General features: G+C 42.2%; 1 protein-coding gene across 1 annotated transcript in view; it reads right to left on the reverse strand.

Moving 5' to 3' along the window:
- LOC131394552 (zinc finger protein 709-like) overlaps positions 1 to 18176 on the reverse strand; it is a 442972-nt gene that overhangs the window by 110631 nt on the left and 314165 nt on the right. The gene's annotated exons all lie outside the window — the stretch shown is intronic.

Below are 18176 nucleotides of genomic sequence, written 5' to 3' on the forward strand. Positions count from 1 at the left end.
TTTGTTTGGAGTGGAAAGTTTCTTTTACGTCTCCGATCAAATCCCCGAACCTTTCATAACACGTACCTTCCAGGCCAAGGAAGGGGTTCCTACTGCTGATGGCAAATTGACTTTATAGGGCCCCTCACCCCCTCTGCTGGGTTACTTGCTATGTTCAGACCATGATATAAAAATATAGACAAATTACTCATCCTGTTACATGACCCTGCTGAAGCCAAAATACAAGGACTCACCAAGGCACTCTAGAAATTATTATCAATGAAATTCTGAAAATACAAAACACTGGGCTCTTGAATAAGCTGTTCAATGAATGTTGTACCTGTTTTACCACCTCAGGCTACCACTCTGATAGGATGGCCTTATGGCTGACTTAGACAAAATTTTCTTCTAAATACGTCTCCCTGCTGTTTAGGTCATTAGATTCAATCCCCAGTCTTTAGGGCTTATTACTTTGTTCTCATCATTAGGCTTACTGGCACCTTATAAATAGAGGGCTTTCTGTAATATACATTTCTGTCAAATGGGTCTTTGGTTTATTGCAGTAGTGCACACTACTCACCACTGTTATATCCCACTGCTGAATCTTCCTCCTAACATCACCTGTAGTCTGTGTACACTGCATGTCAATACTTCCTTTTGGGCACCCTCCTGCAAAAACGCCTCCGGCCCATCAAATACAAGTCTGCTGTTTTCCTATCATATACAATCACATGCTCATTGTCATGGGAGTCGCTGGTCCTGACCTGGGCACACATGATGTCATTCAAGAAACACATCAGTAATGCCAATCAAGAAATGTCCAAAACACTCAAAATAAACGTAGCAGACAGTTAATGTTTAAGATGTTTTCCATGAAGGAAAACTCCCTGGCAGCCATGGTAGCTGATGACTACTTGAGTTTGGACTATTTATTAACCAGCCAGGGAGAGTTCTGTTCCTCTGAAAGGGCTGCTTGTTTTATGTGGGTAGGCTACTTTTCAAGGTGCCGCCAAGAGCACAACAAATGACACAACAAGTTGGAATAGACAATATTATTTAAATATTTGAACAGAGTTCTGAAACCATACTGACATATTCCTGGATTGCTTCAACACTTTTGGATGACTACAGTAAAATTTTTTTTGACGTTTTATCATCTTAAATATAACATGTTGCTTGTGGTTTTCACGTGGCTTTTTAATTAATATTCAAATCAAATTTATTTAAATAAGTAGTGGCATCATTCAGTCAACCAACCTCAAGAATGAACACTAATAAAAGACATTGACCTCATCTTTGATATTTGAGTCTCAATCAGCTTTAGATACCTGCTCACCCTGTCTGACCCACAATGGTAAAAAGTTATGAAGGTTCACATGCCTCTTTTCTTTTTGTGTCTCCAGATAGGAGGCTCAGAGCTTTAAAACATGAACCTTCTATCCTTACACACCTTAAATGGCCAACCCATTGTCCTTTGCATAAGCCACCTCAACCAGCTTTCCCTATCCCTGCTCTCCTTAGTACCTTTGAGTAAGAAACATTTCTATTAACTTGATGCATGTGGCAACATAGTCTTGATGTCTGGTCTCACTAAGGTAGGGTATTAATCCTGTCCCCAAAGGGCAATGATAAAACAGAAGGTAACCATGGAAAATGTCTTTCAAGTGATGCACAGGAGTTCAGTATAGGAATTTTTAGATGAAGATAAGAAATCCAAGTGCAGAGATCCCTGTATGATAATGTTTTCAGATGCATTGGTCAGAAAAGAAAAATTTTCGGGCCGGCCCCGTGGCTTAGCGGTTAAGTGCGCGCACTCCGCTACTGGCGGCCCGGGTTCGGATCCTGGGCGTGCACCGACACACCGCTTCTCCAGCCATGCTGAGGCCGTGTCCCACATACAGCAACTAGAAGGATGTGCAGCTATGACATACAACTATCTACTGGGGCTTTGGGGGAAAAAATAAATAAATATAAATGAAATGTGGAAATTCCATTAAACTTATTTAAAAAAAATAAAGTGGGAAAAATACATTTAAAAAAAAAAAAAAGAAAAGAAAAATTTTGAAGCCACTCACAAGAGCTCTAGCAGTACAATCAGTAAGTGAAAATGGTATAGTCTCACAAGGGAAAAATGCAGAGCAACAGACATGAATGAACGGTTTCTGTTCCAATATGTAAAGAGTTGAGTTGATCATTCTCATCTTCACAAGAAGAAAAAAAGTGAACAATCTGAAAAGCAAACCTCTTCTTAGATCCATGAGAGATTTGAGATTACATGGCAAACTAATGTCCTCAAAATGTGAAGCAGGTGATTATAGAGAATTACCACTTCCTGGGAAGAGAAATGACCGGAGCCAGCCACCTCTAGGAACACATAAACTGTTGGAGATGAATTTGCCAAAGTGTGGCCTAGCTTGAGATTTAAAAACTTTTGGGCTCCAGTCTTAGGAAACTCCCCAAATTTCATGAATTTTTCTTACCTGAGCCCAAGCAGGTTCTCACTGTGGATAATGGGGAAAAAAAATCTCATTCTACGTGTGGGAAATGGGGGGAAAATGTTTTGATATACACAAAAAACATTCTGTACTCTGTAACTTAGACCATCCCTCAAAGAAAACTAATTCGCCAAAACCATCTCTGATTGGGGAAAGAGCAGTCAGACAACTCCCAGACTCTTCAGGTTTCCTCTCTGCCAAAAAGGGAAGAATAAATGCTAAGAACCTTTTCTGAAGCTCATAGTCCAGGGATTTTGTCCCACCAAAAAATTACAGGTTTAATCATAACATAAGAGTATGTTTTCCCAGCCTAATACCTTCCCACCATATCAACAAGGATCTAGTATAAAAACAGTGGATTAAAATGTAATTGTAAGATGCAGACTCTACATAAGATTAAGTTTCTAGGGATACTCAAACACACTAGGGAAGAAAAATACAAGGACACTAGAGAATATTGAAGCCCCTGACACCTACAGCTGAAGCAAACATTAATAGTCTAAGGCCTATTCAAGAAATCATACAGCCTCACACTAAAGGACGATTTACCTGTAATCTTATTGTCAAAATTCACAAATACATGGAAATGAAAAAAAAAAACACTCTTGGACAATGACTGGGCCAAAGAAGAAATTAATAGGGAACTTAAAAAGTATCTTGAGACAAAAATGAAAACAACTTATGAAAATTTATGAGGAGGGTGGGATGCAGCATAAGGAGTAGTAAAAGGGAAGTTTATACCAACAAACACCTATATTAAGAAAGAAAGATACAAAAATAAACTAAAATTACACCTCAAGGAAATAGAAAAAGAGCAAACTATAAGTTAGAAAAGTTAGGAAATAATAAAGAATAGAACGGAAATAAATAAAATATAGGAAAATAGAAAAATTTGAAAACTATCAATTTTTTGAAGAATAAACACAATTGACAAACCATTAACTATGAAAAGAATAGAGAAGAACGAATGAATATATAATATATGTATGTATATATAATCAGAAGTGAAACGACATATTAAAATGGATGCCTCAAAACTAAAAAGAATCACAAAGGACTATTAGGAACATTTGTGTGAACAAACTGGATAACCTAGAATAAATGGATAAATTGCTAGAAACATACAAGCTACCAAGGAAGAATTAAGAAGTAGAAAACCTAAGCAGACCAATAGCAAATTCAAAGAATTAATACCAATCCATCTGAAACTATTCCAAAAGCTAGAAGGAATGCTTCCAAACTCATTTTTTGGAGGCCAGCATCCCCCTGATACCAGAGCCAGACAAAGACATCCCAAGAAAAGAAAACTACAAGCCAATATCTCTGTTTCAACTTGGTCATATTACCCAAATATTTAGTCAAACATTCTACTGGGTATTTCTGTGCAGGGTTTTTCTCATGAGATTACCATTTCAATGGCTGGAGTTTAAGTAAATGAGATTACCCTCCATAATGTGGATGCCTCTCATCCAATCAATTGTAGTTCTTAATAGAAGAAAAACTCACTTTCCCTGAACAAGAAGGATTCTGCCACTAGACTGTCTTTTGACTTGGACTACAATTCTTTCATGGGGTTTCCACTCTGCTGTCTAGATCGCAGATTTTTAATTTACCCAATCTCCATAATCACATGAGCCACATCCTTAAAGGAAAAAAAGAGTGATGTCAGCATTATGGCAGTGTGAGATGTTCCTTTTGTCTCTCCTTTTCAATCTATAACTAGTAAGACATTCCTAACTCAACAGAGGTCCCTCTGCTTAACACACCAGGATACTAGAGAGATCCACACCTCTGTACACTTGAAGGTGGGTCAATTGGAACACATAGAGGATGCAGAACTGTGGTAACAGCAGAGGCAGTGTCCACAGCCCCAGCCCCCTTGGCACAGCAGCTGAGCCCACAGCCCCAGCAAACCTGGCAGCCATGGCAAAGGCAGGACCCATGATCCTGGCCCCCAGGCTGTGGTGGCACCCATACCCCAAGAGAACCTGGTAGCAGCAGTGGAGGTTGCATATGCAACTTCAACCCCTCAGCTGCTGTGACACCCATGACCACAGAGAATTATAAAGTAACAGCAGTGGGCCCATAAGCCCAGCCCCCCACCCATGGCTAAGGTGCTTGCAAACCTGACAGCCCCAGATGAGGTGGAGATTCTCGCAACCTCAGGTCCCACCCCACACTCCCTCTCCCCCCAGTAGTAGTAGTGCCTGTGACCCAGGTGTCTGTGGACAAGTGGTGGTGCCCACCATAGGTGATCCTGGTGCTAATGCTCATGACCACAGCGACACCAGCAGCAGCAAGGCACAAGCAAACTTGGAGGCACAAGCAGCAACAATGAAGGTACTGAAACACCTCTATCAGAGGCAGTGGAAGGTCGAAAGCGCTGGCTTTCAACTATAGGTAGAGGTAGCTCACATAACAGGAAAAACAAACAACCAACCAACCAAAAAAAAAAAAAAAAAACCCTTGTGCTATAGCGCCACCTACTGGAAAACAAAGTCCTCTAAATACCAATCTATTGAACTGCTAGCATCAAAGTAAACAAAGCTTTACCTAAATAAGAAAGGTGTTCACGACTTCAAATGTGATGGCAGAGGAACAACTCATCAAGCACCATGAAACATCATAGTAACATGGTATCACAAAAAGAAAATGACAATTCTTCAGAAACCAAACTTAAATTCTCAGAAGATTGTGGTCTGATAGAGAATTCAAAAGAGCTGTCATGAAGAAACTCAATAAGCTACAAGAAAACTCAGAAAGACAGTTCAATGAGCTCAGGAATATAGTTAATGGATAGAAGGAATACTTTACCAAAGAGATTAAAACTCTAAAAAAAGAATCAAACAGAATTCTGGAGCTGAAGAACTCAATAAATTGGATGAAGAATGTGTTATAAAGCATTGGAAATAAAGTAGACCACATGAAAAAGAGAATTAGAAAGCTCAAAGATAGAAATCTAGAAATAATTCATGTGGAAGAGGAGACAGAAGTAAGATTTTTTAAAAATGAAGAAACTCTACAAGAACTATCCAACTCCATTAGAAAGGGAACATACAGGTAATGGGTATCCCTGAAGGAGAAGAGGGGGAGAAGAGAGCAAAGAGCTTATTTAAAGAAATAATAGCTGAAAACTTTCCAAACCTGGGGAAGGGACTGGATATACAAGTCCACTCTAAGATAATGCCTAATTATCTCAATACAAAAATCTTCTCCAAGACACATTAGATTAAAATTGTCAAAAGTCAAAGATAAAGAAAGAAAGAAAGAAAGAAAATGCAGCCAGAGGAAAAAAAACAGTAACCTACAAAGGTACCCCCATTAAGCAATCAGAAGATTTCTCAGCAGACACTCTACAGATCAGGAGACAGTGGAATGACATTCAAAATATTGAAAGATAAAAACTGCCAGCCAAGAATACTCTATCCAGCAAAGTTAGCCTTCAGATATGAAGGAGAAATAAAGGCTTTCCCAGACAAACAAAAGCTAAGAGAGTTCACCACCACTAGACCTGCCTTACAAGAAATGTTGAAGGCAGATCTTTTACCTGAAAGGAAAAAGCAAAAGTACACAAAACTTTGAGTAAGCTGAGAAATAGACAGAACCAGAAAATTGCACATGTATTCCAGAATAGAGTGTTAAACACTTAATTATAGCATAAAGGTTAAAGGATAAAAAAGAATTAAAAATAACTATAGCTACTCCAATTTGGTAATGAACTAACAACATAAAATGTGATAATTTGTGACAACAAAAACATAAAAGGGGAGGAGCAAAAGGGTGGAACCTGTATAGGCAAATGAAGGTAAGAAGCTATCAGCAGAAAAAGGACTATTTTATCTATGAGATGTTTTATACGAATCTCATGGTAACCACAAAACAAAAATCTAGAGCAGAGACATGAAACACACACAAAACAAATGAAACTGAGAAAAACATCATAGAAAACCACCAAACTTAAATGGCAGACAGAAACACAAGGGAAAAGAAACAGTGGAGATATAGAGCAATTGGAAAACAAAAGATAAAATAGCACTGGTAAGTCCTCATAGATCAATGATAAATGTAAATGGATCGAAATCACCAATCAGAAGGCACAGAGTTACTAGATGGATTAAAAAACAAGACCCAACTATGTGCTGCCTCCAGGACACTCATCTCAGCTCTCAAGTGAAATATAGGCTCAAAGTGAAGGGATGAAAGATGATAGTTCAGGCAAATGGCAGCCAAAAGAAAGGGGGCGTAGCTATAATTACATCAGACAAAGTAGACTTCAAGCCAAAAAAGGTAACAAGAGAGAAAGATGGACATTATATAATGATAAAGGGGACAAAACATCAAGAAGACATAACATATATTAATATATATGCACCCAATATGTAAAGCATATTTATGCTTTACATATATATGCTTACATATATATGCATAAAGCATATATATGCACCCAATATGTAAAGCATACACCACAATATGTAAAGCAACCATTAAGAGACCTAAAGGGAGAAATTGACTGCAACACAATAATAGTAGGGTATTTTAACACCCCACTTACATCAATGGATAGATCATCCAGACAGAAAGTCAACAAGGAAACATTGGCCTTAAATGACACATTAGACCAGATAGACTTAATAGATATATACAGAACATTGCTTCCAAAAGCAGCAGAATACCATTCTTCTCAAGTGCACATGAAACATTCTCAAGGATAGAGTGTACCTGTTTTGTGTTGGGACACAAAACCAGTCTCAAGAAACTTAAGAAGATTGAAATCATATCAAGCATCTGTTCTGACCGCAATGGTATGAAATCAAGTACAAGAAGAAAGCTGGAAAAATCACAAGTATGCGGAGATTAAACAACATGCTGCTGAACAACTGTTGAGCCAATGTTTTCACAGAAATAGAACAAAAAATCCTAAAATTTGTGTGGTATCACAAGAGCCCAAAAATAGCGAAAGCAATCTTTAGAAAAAAGAGCAAAGCTGAGGCATCACACTCCCTAATTTCAAACTATACTGCAAAACTGTAGGAACCAAAACAGTATGGTATTGGCAGAAAAACAGAGACACAGATCAATGAAACAGTATCGAGAGCTCAGAAATAAACCCACACAGAATATATGGAAATGAATTTATGACAAACAAGCCAAGAACATATAATGGAGAAAGTCTCTTCAATAAATGGTGTGGGGAAAACTAGACAGTCATATGTAAAGGAATTAAACTAGACCACTATCTTGCACCATACACAAAAATGAACTCAAAATGGAAGAAGGACTTGAATGTAAGACCTGAAACCATAGAATACATAGAAAAAGACAGGCGGTAAGCTCCTCGACATTGGTCTTAGCAATGTTTTTGTGGATTTGACTCCAATGGCAAGGGAAACATAAGCAAAAATAAACAAATAGGACTACATCAAAGTGAAAAACTTCTGCACAGCAAAGGAAACCATCAACAAAAGGAAATGCAACCTACCAAATGGGTAGGTAAACAAGATATTTGCACATTATACATCCAATAAGGGGTTAATATCCAAAATACATAAAGAAGATATACAACTCAACCACAATAAACAAAAAAACCAGATTAAAAAATGGGCAGAGGATCTGAATAGACATTTTTCCAATAAAGAATATAGATGGCTAACAGCCACGTGAAAAGATATTTAACATCAGTAATTATACGAAATGCAAATCAAAACCACAATGAGGTATCACTTCACACCTGTTAGAATGGCTATTATCAAAAAGACGAGAAAAAATCAAGCATTGAAGAAGACGCAGAGAAAAGGCAACCCTTGTATGGTGTTTGTGGGTCTGTAAATTGGTACAGCCACTATGGAAAACAGTATGATGATTCCTCAAAAACTTAAGAATAGAACCACCATGTGGATTACCATATGATCCAGCTATTTATCCAAAGAATACAAAAACACTAATTCAAAAAGTTACCTGCACCCCTTTGTTCATTGCAGCCTTATTTACAATAGCCAAGATACGGAAACAACCTAAGTGTCCATTGACAGATTAATGGATAAAGAAGACGTGGCATATACGCAATGGAATACTACTCAGCCATAAAAAAGGATAAGATCTTTCCATGTGCAACAACATGGATGGACATTGAGGGTATTATGCTAAGTGAAATATGTCAGAGGGAGAAAAAAACAATACCATATGATTTCACTTATGTGGAATATAAAACAAAAACAAAATGAAACAAAAACAAAGTCAAAGATGCAAACAACAGGTTGGTGGTTACCAGTGGGAAAAGGGGGTGGGGGAGGATGAAATGGGTAAAGGGGTCAATTGTATAGTGATGGATAGAAACTAGACTTTTGGTGGTGAGCGTGCTGTAGCATATACAGGTGTCGAATTATAATGTACACTTGAAACATATAATGTTATGGACCAATTCTACCTCAATTTTAAAAATCACCCATAAAAAAGAAAAATTAATACATATGTATAAACACATGTGCTTACATACACAGATCAAGTTGGTTCTGTTTCCCTGGAGAACCTTAACTAACACCACACTTATTTATTTATTTATTTATTTGTGAGGAGATCAGCCCTGCACTAACATCTGCCAATCCTCCTCTTTTTTTGCTGAGGAAGACTGGCCCTGGGCTAACATCTGTGCCCATCTTCTTCCACTTTTATGGGACGCCGCCACAGCATGGCTTGCCAAGCAGTGCATTGGTGTGCGCTCGGGATCTGAACCAGCAAACCCCGGGCCGCCACAGCAGAACGTGCGCACTTAACCGCTTGCCCCACCGGGCCAGACCCAACACCACATTTATTTTAAAATTTTTGTTTTTGTTTTTTGCATGGAAAGATTCACCTTGAGCTAACATGTTGCCAATTTTCCTCTTTTTTTTTTGCTCCCCAGAGCCCCAGTACATGGTTGTATATGCTAGTTGTAAGTCTTTCCAGTTCTTCTATGTGAGCCTCCACCACCGCATGGCAACTGACAGACAGGTGGTGTGCTTCCATGACTGGGAAGCGAACCTGGAAGCGACATGGTGAGCACCAAACTTTAACCACTAGGCCATCAGGGCTGGCTCTTTACATCTTTATAAATCAAATGAGTGATTCATTTTAAATGAGAAGTTATGTCTGTGCGTGTAATCTTCCAAACAGTAATTTTTAAGTAGTGTTCAATACTTTGGAAACCATTAAAAACAATTTTTCTCAATTTTGTTCACATATGAAATGACAAGTGATATTAGAGCTTCTAACTTCCATCCTCTTTCAAACTGGTGAGTGTTTCCTGGAACGGGCTTCATCCTAAATGTAGTAGGGTGTCCTGACAGTGTGCGGATCTCTGCAGACCCACACCCCAATAAAACTAGGGAAAATTATTTTAATAACAAACATTTAAATTCACTGGAAGTGGTCCTCAAAGCAAACAGGAAATGCAGATCTATTCAAGAAAATCTATGAAGATTTGTAAGAAACACAAGGTTCTGTGTTATTGGAACCAAAAACACTCCCTCCCTAGCTCCTCCCAGCTCACATTGGTGGAGACTCCACTCCAGACTCCTGCAGTCTAGAACACATGGCCCCCTGTCACCCCAGCTCCCGCTCAGAGGGCTTTCTTCCTGGGAGAACAGGATTTCAGATTTTCAAACCCTGCCCCCAGCTGCCTGTTGCTGAGTGTTAACAAGTGCTGGGTGAGTTTGCTTGAAAGGTGGGGACACCATTGTTCCAGTCCCTCCACATGGAACTGAGGTGACATCTTTGGAGTGGTGTGCCAACAATACTGGGGCACCAGTCAGCTTGTCCCAGTTCATGAGGGGGCAGGAGACACAATGAAGAGGACCTCTGGCTGCTGTCTCTCCCCTCCCCTGAGCACTCAACTCCTGAAATGGGATTGTCACTCAGAAAGAGGCTTCCCATTGTCCTCCAAACAACTCCAGGGTCCTGGCACAGAGAGTTTTCCTGAACATGGGGGTGAAGTAAGCCATAAAACACATAACTCTTGTTACCTTTCCAGAGAATTAACTTGGCCGGCAAAAGATCATGAAAAGTTCAAGTCAGAAGACACTCTCAAGAAAGTGGAGAATGAGGTGAAAGTCAATTAGGAGTAGATTTGTGTATTTCATAAAGATACAGTTTAGACTGTAGGTTGACTAGTTTTCTGGAAAGAACCAGAGAATTAGACTGCTGGGAGGATGCTTCCAAGGGTCAGAACAAATATCAAACACTGACTTCAGAAAGTATTTCTTCTGCCAGCCCTGTGGCGTAGCGGTTAAGTGTGCACGTTCTGTTGCTGGCAGCCCGGGTTCGGATCCCAGGCGCGCACCAATGCCCATTTGTCAGGTCATGCTGTGGCGGCGTCCCATGTAAAGTGGAGGAGGATGGGCACAGATGTTAGCCCAGGGCCAGTCTTCCTCAGCAAAACGAGGAGGATTGGCATGGATGTTAGCTCAGGGCTGATCTTCCTCACAAAAAAAAAACGTATTTCTCCAAAGGAGCTAGACTGTTATTGTACTAATTGGTAGAGCAAGTTATGTCCCCAGGACACTGGTGAAAACAATAGAGCAGTCAGCCAGCAATTAATTGAATTTAACCACTGGGTGTGGCCCATAAAGAGGAAGAGAGCCCCAGCAATACCACTGTCCTCCCAGGACAGCAGTGGGCTCACTCAAAGCTGTGCCCACCGGAGGAGCTAGATAAGAGGTTTCCCTCTGTATGGTGGGGTGATGAGAAAAACAACTTTTGTTTTTCTGAGTTGCTACCTGGGCATGTTACAGTGTGACACCCCTGCTCACTCCCAGAATCTGACGTTTAGAGAAGGACCTGAGCTTAGCATTCCCACCACAAGTTCCCACTTTACTTTCCCAGGACACCTTTTAAAATAAGCACTTGGAAGGGTTGGCCCGGTGGCCTAGTGGTTAAGTTCCTGTGCTCTGCTTCGGCAGCCTGGATTTTACAGGTTTGGATCCTAGGCATGGACCTACACACCACTCATCAAGCCATGCTGTGGCGGCATCCCACATACAAAATAGAGGAAGATTGACATAGATGTTAGCTCAGCGACAATCTTCCTCAAGCGAAAAGAGGAAGACTGGAACCAGATGTTAGCTTAGGGCCAATCTTCCTCACCAAAAAAAAAAAAAAAGCACTTAAAGTTAAGTCTGTTAAAAGTTGGTGACCTCTGCCCCAACTACCTTATAAGTAATGGGCGCTTGCTCCCTGCTCTCTACCTCCTGCTGGCTTGTGACCTGGCACAGAGGACTGCCCTTCCCCTGGCTCACTGCACCCTCACCCCTGCTTCTGTGATCTGTATATAATAAATCTTGTGACTCTGTTTCCTTTGTGTGGGTGTCTTGAAACTACACCTTCAATCAAAATGACCCTGTGGGTTTCACTTTCCCCAAATGGGAGCTCAGATGCTGAGGGAGCTCCCTGCTGACCCTGTGTAGATGGCTTTGTTATCGCACAAAGGGCATGATCTGCTCGCAGCAAGACAAAAGCCAATTGTCAAGAGGCAAGATGGTGGAAAAGAAAAGGCAGTTTATTACAGCTTGCTAGCAAGGGGAAAGACGGCTGACTAATGTCTCAGAGCACCATCTTAAGGGGGCACAAAATCTTACAGCAGTTATATGGGGCGGTGGGTTATTGGGGAGGGGGTTAGGAATGTTGATCTTCTGGTGTTACAGACTGGGAGTCGCCACACCAGATCTTTCAGTTTTCACTGATGATGGCTATCAGCATAGACGCTCTGTTCGAGGGTCATCACATTCCTAAGGAATTCGAAAGAACAAAGTTATCATCTTATCGCAGCTGGGAGGTACACGCACAAGCAGGGGTTGTAAAATCTACAGAGCAGGTAGATCTCCTGGAGGGTGCGTATCCAGCTGGGTTAGTTAGTCAGAGGTCATTCAAAGTTACAATAGGGTTTTTCTTTTCTACATTATGGCTTCACTCATGTCAACCTTGTCTTGAGCCAGTATCAGCTTGTGCCCCCTCATTCAGCAGCTCATAATTTGCCTATTATTAATTCAATACACCAGCTCCAGCTTCTCCACACAATTGGCAATGGGGATGGGGTTGTGGGCAGTTTGTACCCCACTCAATACCTTGGAGCTGTGAAGGGCTTACTAACCTCCTCTCCCAGGCTGCACAGTCTCTGTGGGAACGAACCGCTGCTTGCGGGCAGGCTGTAGTGGGGATTTCCCCCACTGAATATTGCTGCTGCTGGGTTTTGCCTCAGATTCCCACTCTAAATAGTCAGTGCTGTAAAAGGCCAGACTGCCCTGCAGGGACCAACCTGCAGGCCTCAGTCTGAGGTGGGTCATCTCTGAACGAGCCCCACTGCGTGTCAGGTCTGGAGGTGATCGGCTATAATCATATTAGAAAGTCCTGGTGTTGAACCAAGGTGAGCTAACTGGGAAGGTAGGGCCCTGCCTCTTTCTCCCAGGCAGGAACCAGGGGCCTGGCTATCAGGTCTTGGGAGCCAAGGAGAGTTCCCCTAGATTAGTGCTGGAAGGGGAGGCTGGCTACTGGGCCCACTGTGTCAGTGGTCGGAACTGAGGTGTTGAGCTTGGACAGCCAGCCCTAACTCGTGACAGAGGCAACTCTACCGGGGACATCATGGCATACTGGCTGGGCAAACATGGCCCAGGCAAGTGCTTCTTATGTTGCTGCACTCCTTGCTGCTGTCACAAATCGTCCCCTGACCCCATGGGATATTGCGAGTCCCACCCCTGACATAGTGCAGCAAAATGAATTCTTACTAAATGAAGGGCCCCTAAACACATGGTACTAGCTCCTCCCAAGTCCCCAGAGGAGGCTGAAAAACTACTAGATGCTTGTAAGACCCCTGCTCGAGTGGCTTGGGCTTTACTGAGCCTGGTGGTGTATCACCCTGCCAAATCACCATTGCTACATTCTTGGGGCTTGGGAGCTTTCCCAAATACATCAGCTAACATTGCACAGGTAGAGGTGGACTCCAGCCCCCCAGAGGTTCATTGGGACACCCTAGAATGGGAGGTGGCAGCACGTGAGTCAGGGAAGAGGCAACCTCCTTCTCAGGTGTTTCCTGTCACTATCCATTGTACCAAGAGGTCCAACGATGACCAGCATGGATGACAGAGAGAGTCACATAACTATGGTAACTATACCATGATAGAAATGAAAGATTTTCTAGAAAAATTTGTCAAAAGGGAGGGGGAGAAGGGCACTGGGTTGACTCTTACGGGTCTTTGGAACAAGCTCTGAGCTGTTGCTCACAGAGGCTGAGATGTGGCAGCTGGCCATTTGGCCAAAGATCCCCAAATTCACAATTTGTTAAAAAAAACTCAAGATATTGAGGGTCCATTTTATTAGAGACACCCAGGGGAGCCTGCAGACTTGTCACCACAGTGAGGGCACACCTGCATGGGTTGAGCCACCAGGGCAGAAGGTGCAGACAAAATTAAAAAGGAACTGGACTCTGAAGAGACCCGCCAAGGCTCTGGAGCCCACAGGGATAAGGAGGAAGCAGCTCTGCCTCCCCGGAGTTGGAGATTGGCATCTAAGCCCAGGCATCTGTCACAGTTATTATAGCTAGGGCCCACTGTGAGTGGAAAACCGTAGATGAAACACACATCCTATTACATAAAACTAGAATGGTTCAATGCGCATATCATTTTGTTGAGTGTCATACCCCAGAGAGCCCCCGACCATTTCCAATCCAGAGGAGGTACCCTTGGGGCCAGCATCTAAAGAGTTCTTCTTAAAGGGTTGTTGCCTAATTATAAGGCCGTGCTGTTACAATTATAGAAATGTCCTGTACAGTACAACAGGCATTAGGCTGCATTGATGCTGTAGCTGGACACAAAAAAGAGAATTTTCCATAGCTTTTTTGCTGGTAAAGGTGAATGAGACCTGCTGCCGCCTCAGCCAGGAACCTACTTAGGAGCCCTAGGGAATATGGGGGCTTCCAGGCCCCTTATTGCTCCCGCAGAAGGGTGGCACCTCGACCCAGCTCCCTCCCTCATGAGCTGACTACCAGGTCTCCCTGTATTGGCATCTCTGGAGATCAGGGGTCCCTAATGACCTAATTTTGGGACAGCCCGACCACAAGTTAGAAGCATATGCTCAGGCACTGCGGGCTCTTCAAGAGATGGCTGGCCCTGCCCCAAGAATGGATGGGGTCAGCTCTCAGAATATCCCAGCCCTGGCAGCAGGATCCGGGATCCCGTACCCTGATCTCTGAGAGTGGCAGCTGCCAAGGCCCCTGCCCGGAGCTTGTCCATCCTCTGGGAAACCATCTCCCATATACTTCTTTAATGATCCATTGGGACACACATAATAAACAACATTTTACTGCTCTCATTGACCCTGGAGCCCAATTACAGTGCTTCCCGGGAACCCTCCAAACATAACACCCTTTAAATTACAAGGTGTAACAGGTGGGAGAGGAGAAGGCGTTCAACTTCCGTTGGATGTCGCTCTTGGAACAATCTGTGTTAGAAATCTTTTAGTGGTGGTGACCCTTCTGGCCCTGCCCTTTCCTGTTATAGGCATGGATGCCTTGAGGCGCCATCACACCATCTGGAACAAACCCACATTCCTGGCCTTCCTGGTGGGAGCTGCATATTGGCAGCCAGTAAAACTGCCACACCTGATTAAGACAGTAAATACCCCCCAATATTGTTTGTGAGATGGGCCTGAGGAATTGCAGCCCATAACTCAAGATTTATTAAACACCATTTGTCCTTTCAATTCTCCCATTTGGGGGGTATTGAAGCCCACTACTACAGAGGGGCGTCTTACACTCAGCTGCCGCAATTTTAACTCTCAGGTGTCCCCTAGTAAGGCTCCCATTCCCAACATTGCCCAATTAATTGAAGACCTCCAAAGGGCTCCAGGGGACTACTTTGCCATGATCAATCTAGCTGACACACCCTATTCAGTATCGATCACCAAGGAGTCCCAGCCAGATCATTTGCACATTCGAAGGCACCCAATATACCTTTACCCGGCTGCCTATTGGCTATCTTAACAGCCAGGCTGTTGCCCACAATCTTTGCTAGCAAGACCTGGATGCTCTTAGAGTGCCCCCTTGCACCATCTGACACCATACTGATGGCATTCTAACTTGGGGCCCCTCAGAAGATGTGGCCCTAACATGGCTGTTGACCTACATACAACATAGAGATTGGGCTATTGCCCCACATAAAATTCAAAGGCAGCCACAACTGTTAAATTTGTGGGCATTAATTGATCTTCTAAAGGCCAGGAAGTTCTGCTTGCAATTAAACATCAATTGTTAACTATTCAGCCTCCCATCAAGCTATGAGAATCCCAACACGTCTTAGGTCTCTTACCATTTTGGAGGCAAAAAAACACTGCACTTAGCCATCATTCTCAGACCTATTTACGCAGTCACATGCAAATCTTCCACATTTCTTTGGGGAGAAACTAAACAGCAAGGCTTACAGCTGGTGCAAAGGTCGTTTCATCAAGCTCTCCACCTGCATCATCCTAGCTACTCCTTTGGGTTGAAGCACTGGCTACGAGGGACTACGCATCCAGGACCCACGGACTAAACATAGCTCTTCCTGGTTGCCTATGGGCTTCTGGACCTGATGGCTCCCCTCCACAGCTGCCTGATATACCCCCTTAGACATCAAATTCCTGCCTCTTATTGGGCTTTGTTACAAACCGAGGCCTTCACAGGAAAGGAGCCTGTTCTCCTGCGTGCCCACATTCCTGTTACATCATGGATAAGGAATGCCTCCCAACAGCAGCTCGGCATGGCCACAAATGCCTCTTTGCTAAAATGGAAATGGTACCTTCAGGAACAGGCTAAACCTGACATGGCAGGTCTTTCTAAATTACAGGAGGATGTGAGTTCCCTGGTCCTCAGTCCCCTGCCCATGGACCTTGAGGAACTGGTGAGAGCACCTCCATTGCCTAAGGCTCTAGTGACCTGGGGAAGCCCCTGAGAAGAGCTGATGGAGTGACAAAGGGAGTCTGTATACTTCACTGACAGTAATACCACCACTGTACCTGGTGGAGCCTGATGGAGAGTGTACTGTACCACCCTGCCAGTGGTGCCATTCTTATCAAAGATGGCAAGTCAGGGTTGGTTCGCCGTGTTGAGCTGGTGGCAGTACAAATGGCTGTGCAGAGCCCCATTGCCCATAAGAATTCTCTTCTCCAGATTTTTACTGACTAATGGGCAGTTGCTAACAGGCTAGTGGTTTGGTTGGGCCAATGGCAGTGGGACAATTTTCACATTCAAGGGCAACCCATTTGGAGTGCCCCAATTTGGAGGGACATTCCCCAGGCACCAGTCACAATTAAGGTTACTCACATTTCAGAACATACAAATGCTACTACACCACAGGGTGTCTTTAACCAAAAGGCGGATGCCTTTGTCCAAATCTAAGTCACCACCTGTTCAGGGCTCTCAACCACCATCAAAGAGTATTGATACTCTTTACCTACAAATATGGAGTCCACTCACTACCACAAACCTGCAGCTTCCCCCATCAATCAATCCTCATTAATTTGATGAAGTCCAAATTACATTTCCCCCCCATTTTTGCTCTTGACGTCATGTCTAACAATTCTTTGACAAATCCAATGTCAAGAACTTTTTCCTATGTTTGATCTAAAAGTGTTATGGTTTTACTCTCATGTTTATGTCTTTGATTCTTCTTGGTAAATTACCGTATGTGGTGTGATATGTGTACAACCCCTTTCTTTTCATATGGCTGTCCACTTGGCCCAGCACCAATTTATGAAAAGAATATTCTTTCCTCATTTTTAGCGCTTTAAAAAAAATCAGTTGACCATAGATGTGTGGGTTTATTTCTCAAATCTCAATCTATTCCACAGCTCTGTATGACTATCCTTGTGTCAGTACCACACTATCTTGATGACCATTGCTTAGTACAAAGTTTTGAAATCAGGAAATCTTAGTCCAGCCAATTTGTTTTCTTTTTCAAGTTTGGTTTGGTTATTCTGACTCCTTGCAATTCTATAGAAATCTATAAACCATCTTGATAATTTCCATAAAAAATCAGCTGGGAATATGACAAGCATTGTGTTGACTCCAGATCATTTTGGGGAGCAGTGCTATTTCAACAATGTTTAGTCTTCTGATCTATGAAATTGGGATGTTTTGCAACTTATTGATGCCTTTATTAATGTCTGTCAATGATGATTGTAGTTTTCCTGGTATTTCCTTTGTACTTTTGTTAAATTTATTCCTAAGTATCTTATTCTTTTGATGCTATTGTAAATGCATTTGTTTTCTTAATTTCATTTTCACATTGTTCATTGCAAGTGTATAGAAATACAATTGTTTCTTTTTTATTTTTTGATGTTGTATCCTACAACATTGCAGAACTCAGTTAGAAGTTCTAATAGTTTTTTGTGTATGTGAACTGATTAGAGTTTTCTATAAGCAAATATACAGATGGAAAAATTTAACTTCTTCCCTTCTAGGTTCTTTGACTAGTTTAACAACTAAATTGATGTAAGACATATTAACAGGAAAAAACCAATTTGATTTCCTACATATGGGGGACTCATAAAAAAATGAGACTCAAAGAAGTGACCAGAGCAGGAAGCTTTTATACCTTTTAGACATAGGAACAATATATTTGGGAAGAACTGACAAGGCAGAGGGATTTGAGCTAGTTGTAGTAAATGGTGAAGAAATAACAAGGTTTGTATATACAGCCTTCT

The sequence above is a fragment of the Diceros bicornis genome, chromosome 30, assembly GCF_020826845.1.
Source record: "Diceros bicornis minor isolate mBicDic1 chromosome 30, mDicBic1.mat.cur, whole genome shotgun sequence".
Classification (NCBI taxonomy): Eukaryota; Metazoa; Chordata; class Mammalia; order Perissodactyla; family Rhinocerotidae; genus Diceros; species Diceros bicornis.